Below are 21,703 nucleotides of genomic sequence, written 5' to 3' on the forward strand. Positions count from 1 at the left end.
AAAACACTCTCTCCTCTCTTCTCCTTCTTCACTCTCGGCCTAACCAAAAACATACACACACTTCATTTTCGCTCCATTTCATCAAGAAACCTAGTGTAATCTTACTTTCCTAACCATGTTCAATTCATTTCATACATGTTTGCTTTGAGAAATTGAGATATTGGTGTTGCATGTAAGAGGTAAGTTCAAACTCAAGTGGAAAACCTTAGTTCTTATGAACTTAAGATTCAAACTAAAGAGTTAAGTTATCATAAGGGTTGTGAAGGGAAAAATAATATGAGAATTACTCACATGCATGTGTCATTTCTCCCTCATCTATTTGGCTATGACTCCAAAGGAGTCGAATGAAGTAGTAGCTTATGTTGTATTTTGAGTTTTGATAGTTATATGCTTAAATCATGATTATATGGTGGTTGTCTTGGTATAAAACCTTTGCATGTTATAAATTTTATATAAGTATGATCTTGATAAGGTTGCATGTCAATATTTTTGGAACAAAACCAAAGTACTATTAGTATATTTTTGGATTATAGTCGAATAAGTGAATGCATGTCATAATTTAAGAGATTTTGAGTCTTTCTTTGATTTGCATGTAAGAGATAAATCCTTATTTTGATAAACAAGAGTATGTCAAGATGTTTATTGAGTATATATAGTTGGTATTATATTTGCATGTTATGATTTGTGCTTGGTTTATCCTTAAGTACTTGAAAGTGTGATTTAAGTAATGGTTTTATTATTTTGAGTATATAATTCGGTTTTTGGTGCATAAGGGTATGTAATGATCTCAACCTTTAGATAACTTGTGAGTTTAGGAGAGTAAGTATAGTAGATAAGCTTGATTGATTGATTTGATACTTGGTTTATAAGTGGGAGTTAAGGTGGAAGGGTTAGTATAAGGTTTGTCATTTTCCAGAAATTTGCATTAGTTTGTAGGAGAGTTTTGAATGGGCATTTGCTGAGAATTTGGAGTCCCAAGCCATCAGAAGTTAGGACTTGACCTATAGTTGATCCTAGAAGCTTTAAATGTAAGAAATCAACCCATTTAGTTAGGTGCACAAGTCGAATCATGACTTTTGGTCAGAACATAGATAGTTTGAGTGAGGAGCACTTTTAAGCTTAGAAAGTGATGTCATTGGTAGGACCTCATTTGGTCTATTTAGCATCGATACTAGGGAGTATGTGGGAGGTTTTTCAAGTCATAGTTTGAAGGTTCAGAGTTAAGCCAAGAGTATAAAGTGAGTTCAAATCAGGGCAGTTTGAGTGTCACTAGGACAGGGGAGAGCTATCTTTGAGAGTAGGCCCAAGGAGGCCCAGGTTGGGCCTGGGTGTCATTCCAAGTGCACAAGTTATATTTAGGACCTGAAATTCCAGTGTAGTAATTTGAGTGACAAACTTTGAATGGAAGGGGGATCATTGTCACTTAGTACCATTCGATGTCACCTAAGAGTTGCAACTAGGAACACTTTGTCTTTGCACTTTGCTTTTGTATTCTTAGAAGTGATGTAACAACCCAAGATTTGGTGTCACTAAACAATCTCTACATAATTTAAAATAATATACAGATGACCCCCTTAAAAGCCGGATCGTTTACAGGTTATCGTGTGAAACAAGAATCTAATCTTCTACAAGATACAACAACTAAACTACAAAATTAAATAGCTTTGTACTAATTCCCTTGTCTCATACTTTTCTAACATCTTCGTCTTCACGCAACAGAGATCTTTCTATCTTCTACTATCTATTAAAAGCTACTCACATTTAACCTCTTTTGCTTCTGAAAGAAATAAGAATTTACAAAGCAAGAGTGAGCCAAAAATGCCCAGCAAGTATATAACTGATTTTCAGGTATCAAAGTTAAAGGAAATTCTCGGAAAAAATAAATTATAAACATTTCCATTTCTTTGAGGTAGTTGAGAGAATAACAATTGGCCATTACCAGCCTTTAATTATAAAATCAGAAGTGACGAGCAATTCCCAGATTCATCTCCTGAATCAGGGTTTTGTCCGATTTTGGAATCATAAAACTTTTTGAGAGAGAATGCCGTTAAAAGCGATCAACAATAAATTAGAATGGACACTAGTTCACACCTATATCCCGCTGATCATCCAGGATACAGTGCAGATCTATATCTCACTATTTAGAGCCATTTGGGTACCCAGACACTATCGCCCAAGGGTCCGGTCCATCCCCGGCCCATAGGGTCCAGCTCATCACTGGCCCTCACAGTTACCATCCAGCCCGTAGAGTATTTTGATTTCAAATCATTTTGATTTCAACACATCCCAGTTCAGGGCTCGCAAATAACCCGGAAGAATATGTATTTGCTCGAGAGATCAATCGATAATATAGGAACAATAATGGAAGGAACTTGCATAATTAAGAGTAATTGCAGCGAAATATAAAATAGTTAACTATTCTGAACTTAGAATATGAATGAAGTAATTGCAGTATATTACGAGAAAATTAAAGGATACCTGCCTTGATAAGATTTAATCGTTGTTATAGGTTGACTTTGGGCCGACTTGGACATTCGGCTTTATCGTCAAATCACTATCCTATTCTGGATACGATCCCAACACTCAGGTCCTTCGATTGGAACCTTACTGAGCTCGACGACTAACCACTAGATCATTCTTAGTCCGATGTCAATTCTTGGGTCTTCCAACTAGGATCTACAGGGTTGAAATACCCTAATTCAGATAATCGTTTATGTTTAATACGTCCTTGTTATCAAATCTACCCAATCGATATCAAAACCTGACTCGTATTTGTATGTATTATTGAAATACAAATAACATTTATGGTTCACATCTTCGAAACTCGGTTCGGTATTTGTTTCCGGAAAGTACCTATACTCGTTGTTTTGAAAAATACGGTAATCAATTATTTATAAAATATCTTGTCTCAACACGTAATTAGGTTTCATAAAATTTAATTACATATCCTCGTTCGACATCTCCGATAATTATAGGTTACGTTCCCGTATTTTCAGAATTAATTTCCCGAAAATCGGGCAGCCTCTCCTTTGTTTATCGGCCTACCCGTTGAAACAATTTGACGTTAAATCACAACAATCCAATCAAAACAACACAACCAATCACAATTCGCAATCTCAATCACCGATACAATTCAATTATTAATTATTATTATTCGTATTTTTATGTTTTTTATTCGTAGGACTCAGATAAAAATCATCACCGTCCACCGTCGACTCGCCAAAGCTCATCGCCGACGGCGGTAAAATTCGTCGGTACACGATAAATTTCGGGTTTCCATACGAATCTCACCGATTAATTTAATTTCCCGCTCGAAATTTTTTTTATTTCACGAATATATACTCAATAATTTCCTGCAAAAATCCCAAAATTTCTGTATTAAGATACGTATAACAGAAAATAATCCAACAGAAGTCGAACAGACCCAACAAACAACAGCACAAAAGAACAGCCAACAAAAGAACTCAACCGGAATCGGAAACACAGGTCGGGAAACAAAATCGGAACAGAAGAAACAAGAGACACAACCAAGACACAAATTAAACTTCATATATATCTATATGTGTATATGTATGTATAATCAACATGAACTAATTGAAACAATTGGACAATATCAACGGCGGTTACCGAAAAGAAATGGCAGGTGGAGATCGGCGGATGAAATAGAAGAACAGAGGAGTAAAACCGAACAGAAATCAGGGAAGAGACGGAAAAAAGAAAAAGAAGAAAGAAAGGAAGAGAAGAGAGAGATGAGCGCAGAGAGAGATCGAGAGATAGAGGGACGAGGTCGAGGGAGGTGGGGGGTGTAGGGGTGAATTTGGGGGTTTTGTTATTATCCTGACTCGCACCGCAATTATTGATTTTAACGAATAATTTACGGGTAACAACAACCTGAAAATTTATCAGAACAGATTTAAAAATTCTCGAGATAATTTAAAACTAATACTCTAATTTTTTCATGATTTTTAAACCATTTTTAACTTGTCAATCATATCCGCATTTAATGATTAATCGTACAAACGCGCGGGTGAATAAAAGTCAGAAAATTTCCGGAATAATTTTAAAATTCTCGAAATATTTAAAAGTTAATGGAATACATTTTTAATGATTTTTGAAATATTTTGCAATTAATTACTGATTTTACAATTAAGTGAAATCAGAAAATCATTTAAAGATAAATAAACTATAAAATATTGATTTCTAAATTTTATAAACTCCTAAAAATAATAAATAAAATTATAAGACAACAAAAATAATCTTAGAAACAACTTTGCATTTATGAGAATAAATATTCAATAAAAATTATTTTAAAAGCAAAATAAATTCATACAACTCAATAATTAATTATGAAATTAATCTTCGTACCGAACAAATTACACATAATTAATAATAAAGCAACACACTGCCAACATAACCATCTCATATTTTATTTATCTAATAATTCGATGATTACATTTACATATCGGATCCAAAAATAGATTACTTAGCCGCTAAGTAACTATAAAGACGATACAATTTATTACCAGATTTGGATAATTATCAAAACTGAGCTTCTTATAAAACATTTTATATGAAAATAAAGTAATATTATCCCGTCTTTCGAGAATACGGGTTTCATCGATCTATAAAATGATTAGCATATCGAAAATATTACTATGGGACTCATACGGGTCAAACCGTACCCCGGATCGAAAAAGTCAAAACACGGAAAGTGTTTAGAATCATCAGATTAGGTTAGGAACGAGTTTTTCGAAGAGTTTCGGGTTGTAAAAACGTAAAAACGGTTGAAGTGGAATGATTTCCAATTTTATAAAGTAATTTTATAATTACATAAAAATAACCATTATTAATTCTATAAATCTTACAAAATCACATAACAATCCAAAAATTCCCAGAAAAATTACCAAAATTATCTATATTTTTATAATACCCCGTATTTTATTTGTTACATTTTTGGTGCAATAATTTAGTAAATATTTTATTAATTGATTTTAGAATTCAAAATTATGGATAATGTTTTATGTAGATAATTGGCTGTTAAAAATTTAAATTTTGTAAGCTATCTTTTAGTTGTTTAAAATTTGAATATGAGTAGAGTTTCATAAATTGTTGAGCTACTTATAAACAGAGTCACCCTGTTAGTGTTTTCACACAAAAACTCATCTTAGAGCGACTGATAACAAAATGGAAAACGAGTAGTATTATATAATTTATGAGTGAGATAGAAGAGTTGGTGCATAAGAAAGGAAGCTTTGGATCTACATGTGCAAGAAGGTCAGAGAAGAGCTAACCGGAGTGTCACTGTTAATAAATATTGGGTTATTAAAGATTATAAGAGAAGGAGAAATAGATTTTTGGGTTATTAAAGATCAAGAGGAGGAGAAAGATAGCTAGGTTAAGGTCGGCCAAAACTTTCAGAGAAATGTACATCTTGAGGAGGTTTATTTAAAATTTGATTATGTAATTTAAGATGATTATTATTTATATTGTATACTAATATTAATCATTTTATTTTCAGATTTATAACTATTTGTACATATTTTTTTACATTCTTATATCAGGCTCTAAATTCAGGTAAGTATTATCAAATTATTATATTATTTGTTTATGTGTTTATATATTGTGTTAGGTTACTGTTTAATGCATGTTTAATTGATTAATTAATTGTTATTTGTACTGGCTAATTAATAGTAATCTAATTAGTCATGTTCCCTGTTGTTTTTGTTTATAATCTGTATGTCATTAGGTTGGTTTAATAAATTATATGATTCTCAGGTTTTTACATTTTATTAACCGGATGATATGATAAATTTTAATATTATTAATATCTGGCTAGTTTTGTTAATTATTAATTACTAGTTATGTGTGTGAGTTGTTTACAATAATTATCATGTTATATTGTGCTAGTTTGTTGATATGTAAAAGTATTTGTAAAATAAAATCTATTTTCACAAGATTTAGTTTATTGAGATTTATTAAAATTGACAAAATATGTATTTGTAGGACTAATTATATGCATAGTATTTTATTTTACGGGAGATATGTAGTCAAAATATTTTGTTAAATAAGTTAAGTAATTAACAATTGGTTGTTTGTTTATCTAAAATTATAAATTGTTTACATTTGTTAATCTTATTATATTTTCCTCATAACATATTTGTTACTTTTTTTTACCAATATGTTATTAATTAATAATTTAAATTTTATAAGTACTGTTGTAGTACTAATGTGTGAGAGGTGGATTTGATAAATATTGTTGATATGTGTTAATAGACAGAGAGCATGCTATATTTATTTTTATCATTTTCTTAAATTGTTGTTACAATTTAATGTGTTAAATTAACGTATAATTTAAGTTTGTCTACTTTTCTAAAGTCATATATTTAAAGTTTTCTACATTACTTTTATAAATTAATAAAATATTTTTTATATTTTGTGAACCAGCTTGTATATTATTCAGATTATTTGTTAGTTATATGTTTATACTACTCTAGCATGAGATGGTGATAATCTGTATTAGTTGTGGTAGCTGTATAAAATATTATAATTTTGTTAGCTTACTTTTTAGTGGGTTATAGAGTTTGGCGTTTATAAGTTATATTTGTGTTGATATTATAGATTGGTTTGGAGGTTGATTTGGAGCTAAGCAGGTACGAGTATCCTCCATTTCTCTCCATTTAAAATATATTTTCTTCCTCTGTACTTATTGTCCTATCATATTTACCTTATCATATTTTATTCTATTAAGTTGTACATCTTGTATATGTACACTTGTTAAATTTTACACAGCCATCTTTGATCCATGTTGTTGCTTAGCCACTTTTGATCTATGTTGCCTATCAGTATACTTGATTTGTCACATGCAACTTTTATTTTCAATATTATTGGCAACACTTTGTAATAATTTGTTATGGGCTCTTAAACTTATCTGTGTGGGTAAATCACAGACGAGACACATGGAGCTTTTGTAGTCTTTGGTGCTCTCGACACTAACTCGTATCAGTGTTGTGAGTATACGAGCATGTCTCTGGGGTATGAGACATGATTAAGATCATGATCATTTTGTTTGTTTGGAAAATGTTTTATACATTTCATTTTATCCTTCTTGTGGATAACCGGAGAAGGAACTGTTTGCACTGTGCTTTGCTTGGTGTTTACTAGCAAGCAGAGGTTTTATAAGATTCCCTTATTAGTACCCACCTTACTTATTTTCAGCCATTTCTTTGATTTTGATTGGATTAGTTTGTTCCTTACTTCTAAATAATTATTGTCATATTACTCATCTTCTTGGCTAATTATTAAATCAAATATATTCTTTTATTTTACCTTTTAACGATATATTCGTACTGGGCATTTGGCTTACTCGTATTTAATTCTTTCCACAGGTAGTCAGGGGTAAAGCGGGGGTGTGATGAGTGCTACCCAGATTTTAGCTTGTTTATCTAGTTGAAAATAAAGTCAAGGACATGTTTTATTTCCATATTATTTTGGATCTTGTTAGAGAACTTTATTTTGGATCTTTTGATCTTTTGTTAGTTTAATAAATTGTGTTTAGCTTGTTTTTACTTCCATTAATAAATAAGGCTTAGCTTGTGTAGCCTCTACTTGTTTAAGTGGGGTGTTATAATTTTATTCTGGATAATTAAAAATTAAAATATCCTAATTTTATCAGACATAAACACTCAATATTAATATCAATCATCAAATAATTAACCAAAATTCACATAATAATCACATAATAATTATTTATTAATAAAACTAATTACACGATATTTTCCGGATGTTACATCCTTCCCCCCTTAAAAGGATTCTATCCTCAGAATCATACTAAGTAACAGACAATGATACCTTTCAAGTATCTCACTTAGAATTTCTCAGAACTCATCATTTTAACCACTACTCAATGATCTCCTATTGCCATTAAATCTATCAGTTGCTCATGCAACCTGACTCAAACCTCCATTTCATACATATGGAGCTAAATTACTCTTCCTGGTTATACACATATAAATGTCTTATGACCAACTCATTTGCAATCGTTCTACCTATCTTACCGTCTCAAAGGACTAACTTGATTTATACTAATCTTCTTTTCTTTCTGTCTCCCATTTTCACTAGTTGTTCTACTTCACTTTCCATATCTCTTTTTGTTCGATTGACCTGGCTCATGGTCGTTTTCAATCGTATTTGATAATCTTTAATCGGTCTTCTGTACTTTTCATCCATCTGCGAACAATATACTGAGCTCATGGCGTCTTCAGTTTTTAAATGCCTTAAATCCATTCTTAAATTTAAAATTAAGGAGAAAGTCTCGACAATTGCATTTAGCTCACCACTTAATCACTATCGAATATACATCGAGCGAGAATCTTTTACTATCTGAAAGAAAATATATTAATTTTGGGACATCTTTCCCCATACTATAACCTGTCTTATCATTTATTTAATTCTAGGGAATCCCGATATAAAATTTTATTGCAATGCTTTTCTCTGACGTTCCGCCACATATAGCGTCCCTTCTTTCCTTCACGCCATATTACCCGAAAATCATCTTCTATCTTTATGTATTTCTTACTTCTTCCTTATTTGTGCCTATTTATTCATGAATAGTATAACTTATTTCGGTTCAGCACGGTTCATAGCATTACCCACATTTCTGCCAACATATTAATCAAATAATAATGTCAATTAATTACAATTGATACTTGAATCGGATAACATACCACCATTTCCTTAAAGCGATAGCGAACTTATTCCTCGGGTAAAATATTTAACAAAAAGAGGATAATCAGATTTGGCTAACCTATTTCTAGCATTTCAAATAACGATATCTTCGTCTCTGGTTTTCGAACTATATCCATTCTGAAATCATTACAATATCATGTTCACCTCTTTGATGCAGGTTTTGGTTCTTTAGTAGCTACGACAATTACTTACATGTCCTTCCCTTCCAAAACCGAACTCTTGATGTTAATACTCATTTTGTTGTCATATCAAATTAGATATCAGTACGAACTTTGATGCTCACAACATCCCATGCTGAAGTCAACATCAATCATCTATACTAATACCATCTTTGATATTTAACAACAAAGTAAGTATCAGCATAAATCAGGAACCGAATCAAAACTGCTTTTCACCTTTTATTCAAAGCAGAATCAGTTGATAAATCATTTATTCTATGATTATTAAAATAATTTAAAAACAACAGTTTAGATTGGAACCACTTTATATTTCATGTTGTTCCTGATGATCAGTCACGCAACAGCACCGGTATCCCGCAGCCATATGGTACCTATAGGGAGCCAGAGAAGGCATACATTCGCCACGAATACCTTCGTTTAATCTTTCCTGTTTACACGCATTCTTCGAATGGAATTCCTATCTCCAATTATCGGCGTTTTATTTTATCCTTTCATCAGTTCTAGCACATCTAACGTTCACGACTTACTTATATCCTGGACCATTTTATAAAATTTCATTATCATCCTTTTGATTCCACTTCTTTTCTTAATTAATTCTCCATTCTCATTATTTATTATTTCTTTTAAACATAAAAGATTTCTTTTTCCTGATAACATTAATCTTGTTCGATATTAGATAAGCCATTTCTGGAGTTAACACTGGAATGAAGGCTTTTTATTTGTAAACATTAAATTTCTTACCAACAGAATCATCAAAATTCATTGACAGCTATTTTCTTAGCATTACCCAAATCACCACTGATCACATACTTTCCTATCTCATATTTAACTCTCTTGAATTGGAGATATGTTTCTAATTATCGGGGGTTTGTGATAGTTATATATATATTCTTTCCTATATACCCGACACTTCTTTTTCCTTAGTTTACATGCGGACATTGTCAGTCTCTTTCTCACAACAGATGTTTGTATTCACGAGCTTTCTAGTATTTCATAGTAACTTCCCTTACATCGCCATTCTACATGGATGTATTCACGTCCTTCATGAAGTATTATTACAGATGGTAACATTTCTTTGCTCTATCTTGGATCTTCAGTTCTTGAAAATGTTCTTCTCACTAGCATATACCCCCATGACTTTCTGTGCTTCTTATTTATTGCAAAAATGCATATTTATCTAGATAAAACCTCACACAAACTTGCAGTAACATCGCGCTAATTCTACTAAACTTTCGATTTCTGCTAATGCCATTACTTCCTCCAAATTCCTAATTCCTTTGATTTCGGATCTGAAAATCATGTCAGAATTTTACTTAATCTAATTGGAATCGATTTCCATTTAACTGACCATTAGTTGGTAAAGTTAATTAATTAACTCTTTTAACTGATTAATTAAACCAAGTGATGACTAGCTAACTGAAATCAAAGACCAATTATATAAAGTCGGGTTGGTCATAATAATCTTTCTCAAGAACCGAGTTCGCTATCATTTGGAGTACCAATGGAAATCCCAATAACATATGAAAGTATACTTTTTATCCTTAAAAGTAGGGTAATTTCTGAAAATTTGGGTAACACTTCCCCTATACTATCGACTACCAGTCGGGCTCAAGCCGACACCATCAATCAACCAAAGCATCCACAATCATATCCATCCACTTCCATCAACCAAATTCATCAATTCAACATAATTCAGAATACATCATGCTGATAATCATATATACTACTGTCTTGAAATAGCATGCATTTCTTTTAATTGGACTAAGGTTTTAACCAACAATGATTAATATAACCATGCTTTTCTCAGTTTTTTGTCTTCAAAATATTACAAAATGTTATTAATGAATTTAAAATTATCTTGTCGTTTCTCAAAACTTTATTTCGCGATTCTTTTAACTTATTTCTTGCCAATACTACTAGTGTATAGTTAATCCTAAGAATTATGCCGCATCCTTCCACTAAGCACACCAATCCTCTATCTTTGACGATATACACTTATTTTTCATTAATTAATCTGTTTATCTTTTAATAACTACGCATGGTCTCAATTATCATTATCACAATCTGGTGAAAACTCAATTAGTTTTAGATCATTATTTCTTGTAAGATTTCCCAGTCGAATCACCATTCCTTCATTTCCACTTATGTTCCCGTATCGAACTTTCGTCACTGACTCGGTTATGGGTATTAAATTCACCATACTCATTTACTCAAGCTAGAGAACCTAACAATTCCTTGAAAAACAAGTATGAAATTTGTTCACAATTAAAATTTTTTCAATCTTGAATCTTCATGACAAATATCTTCCCGCGACGAAGGGATGCTTCACGTATTAATTGCCTTTCTGAATCATTGTTCAGAATTCCTTGATCTTCGGTTGTCGTCCCGACATTCGTTCGCTTTGTCTGATGTACACAGCTTAACTTCCTTATTTTATAATTAGTTTCTTTATTACGGTTCACTAATTATTCATTTCACGTTGAAATCTTCTGATTTGAAGTGCATCATGTTAACGCAATCTACCATACTGATGAGATCCTTGTAACAAGAACAACTGTCTGATTTGATGTCTTTGTCACGACCACGATACCGGTGTATCCATTCTTCCTTGCCCGCAGGTGTCCACCAACTATCGACTTGCTATCATATCTATATTCGACATATAACTCCACCTGTTACACGGGACTATTCCATTTAATCATCAAAGAATAGACTCTACGCAAGAGGAGAGTTTGTGAATATGATTTTGATTGAAAAACTGGATAAAGAATAACAATGCAACAAACAATTGGGAGAATCTGTAAGTCAATAAATTGAAGGAAGAAAAATGAGTGAGGATTTAGATATGAATGAGACAACCATATTTGTACTCAAAATGGCCAGTCTTTCATATTATATGGCATACATCACATGATTAGGTGACGTCCCACCCGACTCTTCGTCATTTCGACAAAGCATCACACCACAACATTGTTTGTCTCAATGAGGAATCAATATTTTGAGAAGAGAAATAATTCAGAAGGAATATAATAAATTTTCTTTCATTTTTGCCTCATATAATTTATCGATAAGAGAAACTCATACGTATTCAAGAATCAAGAAGAACATATGTTGTCGTATTAGAGGAAAGAATGACACTGTTGGTCACCGTCCATGCTTTACTTAAATATACCTTCAAGGATCATTCGAATAATGGATTCACAGTTTAGGTCACATCATAATTTCGGAATGTCGTCTGGACACTATGCTAGATTGCTTTAAGCAACACCCTAACTGTGTTGCTATAGACCCGAAAAAATGTTATTAAAGGCCCAAAAAGGGCTAAGGTAACATCAAAACTATGTTGACTCGTAGCTACTTAGTATAGGTATCTATAGCAATATAGAAACTACACTAATGCAACACAACAAATCATGTTACAATAGATATCAATAGCAACGTACTTTAATCTCTATAGTAACATACGTAGTGTGTTGCAATAGATCTTAGAATTTCTTTCACAAATTTGGATCCCACATAGCCATGTGGGGCCCACATATATATTTCTTAAAAATTCATAATTTGTTTTGTTCTTTTTTCCTTTTATTTTCATAAATATAATCATAAATAGTCAAATGTTTAAATCCAAAAATAAATTGAGATACTCCAAAAATAATTACATTAATAACTCAATTTAAATCAATAAATATGAACTCATAAATTATTACAATAAAATGAATCAAGTTTTGTAAAATTACATTTTAATATCAACAAGTTCTCTGGTATCACAGAGTGCTGCTATATCGAGTATTTACTTGAATCGGCAGTACACTGTAGTTCTTTTAGCAGTTCATCACCATCACTCAGTACACTGTAGTTCTTTTAGCAGTTCATCACCATCACTTGCTAATTTGGCGCTGCCAATGCTGGCAGTCACAAGGGAGCCAACATCCTCAACGTTTTGATTACTGACAGTCTCGGCAAAATTCCTTCCAATTTCTGTTTACCAGTCTACACTTCCATATTACAAAGCAAACTTTAAAGATCACAAAATATAATCTGAAGAACCCAAAAGAGCTCCTTATCTTGTGTTCAAGAACTCTTTTCCCTCGTCATCTTGAGGATTTACGTGATTAAATTCACAACATTGCGACCATTGAAGTAGCAAATGGTAAGACAAGCAACTAAGACAAGGAAGTAATACAGAGAAAGCAACATGACCTTCTGACATATAGAACTAACCAGCATCTATTTGACATATAATATACATTACTTATTACGAGGCAACTGATTAACATTTAGAACAAAACAAAAGCAAAAAAAAATACAAATTAATATATTCCCATTTCCTAAGCTATTCAGTGGGTTGCTGAGATCTGTTCCTCCCATTGATCCAACAAGCACAATTTGTTTTACTCCAGAAATGATAGCTGCCAATAACATTTAATTGTGAATGTACGAAAATTAAGTATATGTATGTTAGTGGATATACAGTTTAATTATACTATAAGAGTAACAGAACTAACCAGCATCTATTTGATTTTCTGCCCAATCCAGTCAACCTAACAAACTACTCATTAGTTACTTACATAACTGTGAGAGAATGAAGATATCCAAAATGGCGTTGTAGTTACCTGTTCACGATATGCTCCTTCTTCAAAATAGAACTCCGGCCTTTGCATAATGCACTATATAGTTACCTGTGCACGCCATCTTTAGTAATTGAAACCCTTGTGCTCTTTCCAAATCAAAAGGCTTTCAAGAGCTGCTTTATACACTTCTTAAACTGTTCATCTGTACAACCAGCTCAAGATACAATCTGCAGCTTTGAACAAAGAACCAACACCTCGAAAGGTTCTAAGTTTCTAAACATCTTAGGATCTCGATCATAATCCTGAACATATAAAGTTTGGAAACAAACATTAAGGTTAGAACAATAATGTGCACAAAGTAATACATTTGTACATATTCTATATTACAAGGTTATGAAACTTGCCCTGCATGGGTTTTTGGTTTATATCTTTAATTTAAAATTTATAAAAAAATATTTAGGCATTAGAATTGTGTTAATAGGGTTAATATGCTACTAGTTAATCAACATCATTACCTTCCAAAAACTACGATTAGAGCTTTGTTTTATTTTTTGTAATATTAATGAATCGGAAATAGTAATACATCCAGTCCATTGAAGATAATGACAGACGAGAGCAGTGAAAAGAAAAAGTTAGACCAGAGGTTGACAAATGAACAAAGATTGGAAGGAGGAGAACTAGGAGGGAAAACTGTCCAGAAAATTAAGATAAAGTTACAATTTGACCCCTTAAGCAGCATTTAGGTCAAATTTGGTCAACTTTAAGGTTGATTATGGTAATTTTTTATTGAAGTTCCGAACAAATGCTAAACTCTGCTGGACTGAAATGATACTTTACCATATTTGAATAGCAGCTGACCTTTTCCGTCACAATTACAATAGGCTCAGAACCGAACTTCGCTAAAAGTTCTTGGAGTCTCAGCATGATCTTTTCAACATCCTACATAGATATACAACAAAAGAGAATCTGCTTTACAAATTGGATTGCATTAAATTAAGTTACAAAAGAATAACTAAGAGTATAGAGATATAAAAATTGATAGAAATTCTCTTGTTTCTGCTCAGGCTGAACTCGATATCAGAACACTGAATCATCTTTTGTTCATTGCAATAAAATCAAGCACCTGGATTAAAATAATACAAATTTCAGTCTTCGTTTTGATGATAAAGAAAGTCAAAATATACAACTCAGACCTAGTATATGAAATTGAATTAAGTTATTTAAGGTAATTGAAATAGAGTTTAGTGATGTACCTCGCTTCGAAATACATGATGGTCCTTAAAATCCATTCTATCAACACATCTTGGTCTTAACTGCCATAAAATAATTTATATCCATACATCAAATCAAATTAAAGAATCCATAGCTGCTCTTATCTATATTTTCAATCACATATGCAATAAAATAGTACCTTCTCAATGCCCCGGGCAAATGAATCAGCACAACCAATAGCTAAGTCGTAACACTGAAGAATAGGTACTGAATAGTACTACAACTGAAGAATGCTTAGTATAGAATAGTACCAGCTTCGTTGATAGCAACAATTTTCCACACCCAAGCAGTGCCTGGAGTTCATAAGTTTTTTTACGCGTTAAATATTTATGATTTGGAATAACATTACTCTCTTAAGACAGGACAACAGTCTTAAATCAGATAATAAAAAACTACAGACTTAGCAATGATTCTCAAAATCATTGAGAAAAATGTCATCTAATCATCAAACTTTTCAGCCTGCTTAGGCCAAGAAACGGAATAATATTATGCAACAGATACGCAATACTTGGTAAACACGATGAAATCATACACACTAGTAGCAAAATTAGATTTCAACTGCCAAAATAGCCAGAGGCACTAAAGTGTCTTTAAAGACAACAAAAGCCCAAAACTTTTCTCAACTTTGTCGGAAAAAATGAACTGCTAATATAAATGTCAGAAGAATCGGTTACTAAACATAGTGTCAGACCTAAGGTTGGCAGAGGTCTCAAGTTCGATTCTCTACCCCAATATCCTCGCAATTTATTATATACGCCAAGGCAAATCATTGCTCCAAATATGGGCGCCCCTAATAGGAGAACTGGTAACCTAACAACAAACACTAGTCATCCTCGAGAAAAAGATTTTTTGCGGATTTCTCAACCCAAATCCCATGGACTTAGCCTTAGGAGACAGGCCAATGCAATTGACTGGGAGATTGACTTTCTCTCTCGAGTGAAATCAATTTTAGCTCAACCCAATCCTATGGACTTAGCCTTGGGAGACGAAGGCCAGTACTATCAGACAGGAGATTGACTTTCTCTCTCGAATTAACCCAACGTAGAGTTTGTGCTATTCTATTTTACCCTAACTCCGACATGCATTCCAACTCCAAAAGAGCAACAAACACATTATTTACCACAAACATTTCAAAACTTCTATTTACACCTAATTTAAATAACACCTAATAAACCTGTTTTCTCTTGCACAACCGAACACATTCTTAACACTATAACCGCAATTACATAGCAAAACCAAAGTACTTCACAGAACATACTAAATTGCATAAAAACATCAACTAAAATTAATAAAAAGATCAACAACTTCTACACAAGTAGTACTAATGAGCAAGAAATCGAAAAGTTGAGACCTTGATTCGAAACCCACATTTTATCAAACCTGGGCATCTACGGTTAATGTAATTGCACATAAAAATACACAAAAAAATCAAGATTTCAAAAGGGGTTGGTACCTTTTTAAGGGAATTGACTTCAACAATAGTTTTGGTATCAAAAGCATTTAAACTATCTCGAATTGCTTTCACAAGCTCTTGTGAGGTTTTAGGCCTTGATGGTTTGAAGAAAAATGACATCTTTATATGTACAGATCCTCTGTGTGTATAGATCGATTGATCAATCAATTAATCAATGTTCTTTGTATGTATGTATGCGTGTCTGAATGTATAGATACAGACATGTGTGTCTATATGTATGGCATTAAGAAGAAAAGGGGGGATGATTATGAAGGGATGTTGTGTAATGAGTGTGTGTGGGGTTAGAATTTGGATCTTTGCTTGCTTTCTTCTCCTTGTTTTATAGTTTCTTCTACACAGTCAATTTAATTATAAGATGGAAGAGAATTTATACAAACCCAATATAGCTTCAAATTGGCGGAGAGCTTCAACCCAAATCTTTTTCGAACCCAAATGCTATGCCCTAAGCCATAATCGAACCTGTCGCTCGAGACACGAACTCGTTGCTTCTGAAATTACAAAATTTCATTTACCTGCTTTACTAAAAAATTGGCCGCCCAAACTTAGATAAAATTTTAGCAGCCCAGCCCATTTATTTTCAACATTTAATTGTCTTTTAATTTTTCAAATAATTATTTTTTAATTCTCCATATTATAATTAATATAATTATTACAATAAAATAACTAATTAATTTATAAAAATATAAAACTGTTAGAGGATTTAATTAGTGGAAAATAAATAATTAAAAAAGTAATTTATAATCAAAATTATTTAAATTTATCAAAATAATTAATAAATAATTTATATTTATTTAAACTATTTTACTTTTTACAAAATGTTCATAAGTCAATTATTTGATATAATATTACTTTCCAAGACGAATCCATTAATTATTTATCCAAATCAAATATTTATAAAAATAAATTTTATTTTTGGTTTAAATTTAAATTTACTTTTATTCTTAGTCTATAGCAACACACTATATCATGTTACCTCTACTCAACACCTCAGTGACATATGGCAACACAATAATATAGCTTTAGTAACCCGCACAGTGTAGGTGTTATGACAGAGTGAAAATTTCACATCTTTAGTAACATAATCTAAGATAACACCCCCTCAAATGTTCAGTTAGGCCATCTATGGCGTAATGGGAAATGCCTTCACATTAAATACTTTTATGATTCGATCATAAGCGCGTCCTTATGAAATTTAAAATCACTGCTTCCATTTTCATCTATACTGCGTTGAATAACCATCAATCACGCAATGTCCCAACTTCATCGATAGGAATATTATTCTTCACCAATCCTTTGGAAGAGTCTTCCATTTCCTTCAATCATTCTCTATCTGTTCGAATCACGAATCTGATTAAATTTTAATAATTTCATGAATTGGGTAAATAATGTTTTTTAACATGTTGATTCAATTGTTGATGTTATGAAACAAGTTTACGTTCGTCTTTCACGAGAAAACTTTAAACTTCCCTCATGATAGTGGGTCTACTTGGTCCTCTGAACTAACGATACTGAGTCTAGATCCATTATACTTTTAGGTCATTCTCAATTTATAATAACAAGAACTTATGTAGTAATTCGACAACCATATTGTGAAACTCATTTTATGCGAAGATCTTCTGGAAGTTTATTAAGAAAAATCTTTTTTGAAAACTTGTTTTGAAAATTTGAAAATCACATTTGGTCGTCAATACTATATAAATTACCTGCTATTCTTATGATCCTCTAATGAGATATCTAATTAAAGAATGCCCATTTAAGGGTCTCTCCAACTTGGTATATCTTCTATTTCCCTTTGGATTCTGCTCGCATTTATTAATCGACGAAACTTCATTTTACCGTTGAATATCATTCTATTCGTAACTCTAGCCCCAATGTTGACGTCTGGTACTGTCTTTGATATTCTCATCATCGTCCTTGATGTTATGCTTGCAACCACTAATGTAATTTGACGTTCTGTTTGTAGATAAGGTCGCACCTTCTTACTAGTATTACCTATATCTAATAAGGTAAATATCATTCCTTACGCAGCGCCTGATAAGTGATAAGATTCTTCTCGCAACAGTGGTGCCTTTGAAATGTGCCGCTTTGACCCTTCATTAGCTTCCATCAAATTGTTGCCTCCAGTCTGGAGCTTTGTCCTACTACCTAATTCTAAGTTATATAATACTAAAACTCATCGAAGTTCTCACAAGAATCAATCGCATTTTTCTTTAAAACCACATGAAAAGTAGGGTAACATACCCCTTCTCCATCGAGCTTTCGACTCCTCATTAATATAGAGTCTGAGAACTCAATACATCTATAGGGTTTCTATATTCGCCTTACACTTTCCTCAACAATATCCTATCTTACTAATTCTGTATCGGATTTGCTACCCTAATTCGCACTCAATTCAAACTTAATGTGAGTATGCCTAAGGTCTTTCCTATCTTATATGGCCTATCACTCCTATCTTATTCTCACATTTTCTTATTTCAGGGACCAATAACCTGTTGCTCTGATGCCAACTTGTAACAACCCAAATTCGGGGTCAAGATTTGGTGTCACTAAATAATCTCTACATAATATAAAAAAATATATAGATGACCCCCTTAAAAGCTGGATCGTTTACAGGTTATGGTGTGAAATAAAAATCTAATCTTCTACAAGATACAACAACTAAACTACAAAATTAAATACCTTTGTACTAATTCCCTTATCTCATACTTTTCTATCATCTCCGTCTTCACGCAGCGGAGATCTTTATATCTTCTGCTATCTATTAAAAGCTACTCACTTTTATCATCATTTACTTTTGAAAGAAATAAGAATTTACAAAGTAAGAGTGAGCCAAAAATGCCCAACAAGTATATAACTGATTTCCAGGTATCAAAGTTAAAGGAAATTCTCGGACAAAATAAATTATAAACATTTCCATTTCTTTGAGGTAGTTGAGAGAGTAACAATCGACCGTTACCAACCTTTAATTATAAAATCAGAAGTGACGAGCAATTCCCAAATTCATCTCCTGAATCAGGGTTTTGTCCGGTTTTGGAATCATAAAACTTTTTGAGAGAGAATGCCGTTAATGGCGATCAACAATAAATTAGACTGACACTAGTTCGCACCTATATCCTGCTGATCAGCCAGGATACAGTGCAGATCTATATCTCACTATATAGATCCATTCGGGTACCCAGGCACTATCGCCCAAGGGTCCGGTCCATCCCCGGCCCATAGGGTCCAGCTCATCACTGGCCCTCACAGTAACCATCCAGCCCGTAGAGTATTTTGATGTCAAATCATTTTGATTTCAACACATCCCAGTTCAGGGCTCGCAAATAACCCGGAAGAATATGTATTTTCTCGAGAGATCAATCGATAATATAGGAACAATAATGAAAGGAACTTGCATAATTAAGAGTAATTGCAGCGAAATATAAAACAGTTAACTATTCTGAACTTAGAATAGGAATGAAGTAATTGTAGTATATTACGAGAAAAGTAAGGGATACTTGCCTTGATAATATTTAATCGCTATTATAGGTTGACCTTGGGCCGACTTGGACATTCGGCTTTATCGTCAAATCATTCTAGATACAATCCCAAAACTCAGGTCCTTCGATTGGAACCTCACTGAGCTTGACGGCTAACCACTAGATCATTCTTAGTCTGATGTCAATCCTTGGGTCTTCCAACTAGGACCTACAGGGTTGAAAGACCTTAATTCAGATAATCGTTTATGCTTAATACGTCCTTGTTATCAAATCTACCCAGTCGATATCAAAACATAACTCGTATTTGTATGTATTATTGAAATACACATAACAATTATGGTTCACATCTTCGAAACTCTGTTCGGTATTTATTTCCGGAATGTTAGATATATCTGTGATTTTATGTCTAATATGATTTGTGTTTAGTTTTCAGATATTACTTAAAAGGACAAATTAGTACTTAACTGAAAATCAGTACTTATACTGAAGTCAGGACTTAAGATATCAGAACTTAAGTTGTCAGAACTTAAGTTATCAGGAGATATTTATCAGGAGATAATATCAGGACTTAAGGAGACGTTCAGATAAGGAAGACGGCTGATTGAAAGGAAAGAAGATCGAGACAAACATAAGAAGAGATATGTATAACGACTCGTGTATTTTTGAATTATTTAAATATGTGACTATGGAGATTATTAAATAAATAAAATATGTGTATTGGTTTTGACCGCTATGTGTTGTTTGATTATTATCTATGTGTGATTTATGGTGTACCGGGTTGTCTGCGTGATTAATTATGGGGTCGTATTGAATTGTTTTCACTTTCAAAAGTGGATTTAGTGCAAATTTATTTGCATAAATATTTGAGATGTCTCTAAAATTGTTTTTATGATTTTATAATTACAATAATTATTTTTCGGATTTTATAAAATTGAGAAATCAATATTTTATTAATTATTTATCTTTAAATGAATTTCTAATTTTGTTTATTTGTAAAATCCATATTTAATTCCAGAATTCTTTAAAAATCACAAAATTCATATTTTACTAAGTTTCTCATATTCTGAGAATTTTAAAATTATTTTGGAGATTTTTGAGATTAATTTCACCCGCGCGTTGGTTCGTTCTATTAATAAAAACAGGTATAAACTGTGTTTCAGAAATTATTATAAAATTACGAAATGTATGTTTTTATAAACTTCGGAATTTTTGGAAATTTTAAGATTTTTTTTTCGGTTAATATTTATTCACACGTTATTTTGTTAAATCAGTTAAGTCGTTGCGGAAATGGGGCTATTCGGGAAATCAATATACGTGTCTTGCACTTAAACAACCAGAAAAGGACACGTATCTGTTTTTCCCCTGTCCAGTTAATACGTGTGCAAAGGGGAGAATTACTATTATTATTTTATTAAAGCATCTCAGTCTCTCTTATCTCCTTCATCTCCCTCAATTCCTCGATCTCTCCCTATTTTTCTTCTTTTTCACGACTGCTTCTTCCCTGTTCGTTCTTGTTCCTTCGTGGTTCCGCCTGATTATCACCGCCGCCGTGGTTTTCACCGGTGAGTGTGGTCATCAAGTATTTCCTCTGGTGTTCCGGCCGCCACCACCGTGTATTTCCGGTGGAAGGCGGTGTGGTCGCTGCTGTGCTATTCTTGGGTGTGTGCGTATATATAAGTAAGTATATATGTGGGTGTGTATTGTAATAGTATACTCTGTGTGTTGTGTGTGTGTGTTCTGCGTTGTGTTTGTGTTCTGTGTGGGGGTGTTCGAAGGCTGCGCGTATGGCGCGTGTTGATTCCGTTATTGGCTTGCAATCTGCTGTGCATATTTTGATCCGAAATTTGTGGATTTTGTTGCAGGAAATTATATGATTAATATTCATGAATAAAAAAATATATATTTCGTGCGGGAATTCGATTTAATTATCGGTGGAATTTTTGTGATGGAATCCGAATAATCGGGTGCCCCGAAAATTTTGCCGCC

General features: G+C 32.7%; 1 long non-coding RNA gene across 4 annotated transcripts; it reads right to left on the minus strand.

Annotated features, from left to right (window-relative positions):
* Positions 1 to 13,101: 13,101 nt before the first annotated feature.
* Positions 13,102 to 16,766, minus strand: LOC141701285 (uncharacterized). Of its 4 annotated transcripts, XR_012566731.1 has the most exons (8): positions 16,619 to 16,748; positions 16,221 to 16,359; positions 14,907 to 15,060; positions 14,749 to 14,808; positions 14,354 to 14,618; positions 13,538 to 13,797; positions 13,430 to 13,465; positions 13,102 to 13,333 (listed from the first exon to the last, which is right to left on the minus strand). It is a non-coding gene; the product is annotated as an uncharacterized LOC141701285 (long non-coding RNA). The 4 variants fall into 4 exon arrangements; XR_012566732.1 differs by lacking the exon at positions 16,221 to 16,359 and having other exon boundaries at positions 16,619 to 16,766; XR_012566730.1 differs by having other exon boundaries at positions 14,333 to 14,618; positions 16,221 to 16,742.
* Between the last annotated feature and the right edge of the window lie 4,937 nt (positions 16,767 to 21,703).

Source organism: Apium graveolens, unplaced genomic scaffold (assembly GCF_009905375.1).
Source record: "Apium graveolens cultivar Ventura unplaced genomic scaffold, ASM990537v1 ctg3684, whole genome shotgun sequence".
Taxonomy (NCBI): domain Eukaryota; kingdom Viridiplantae; phylum Streptophyta; class Magnoliopsida; order Apiales; family Apiaceae; genus Apium; species Apium graveolens.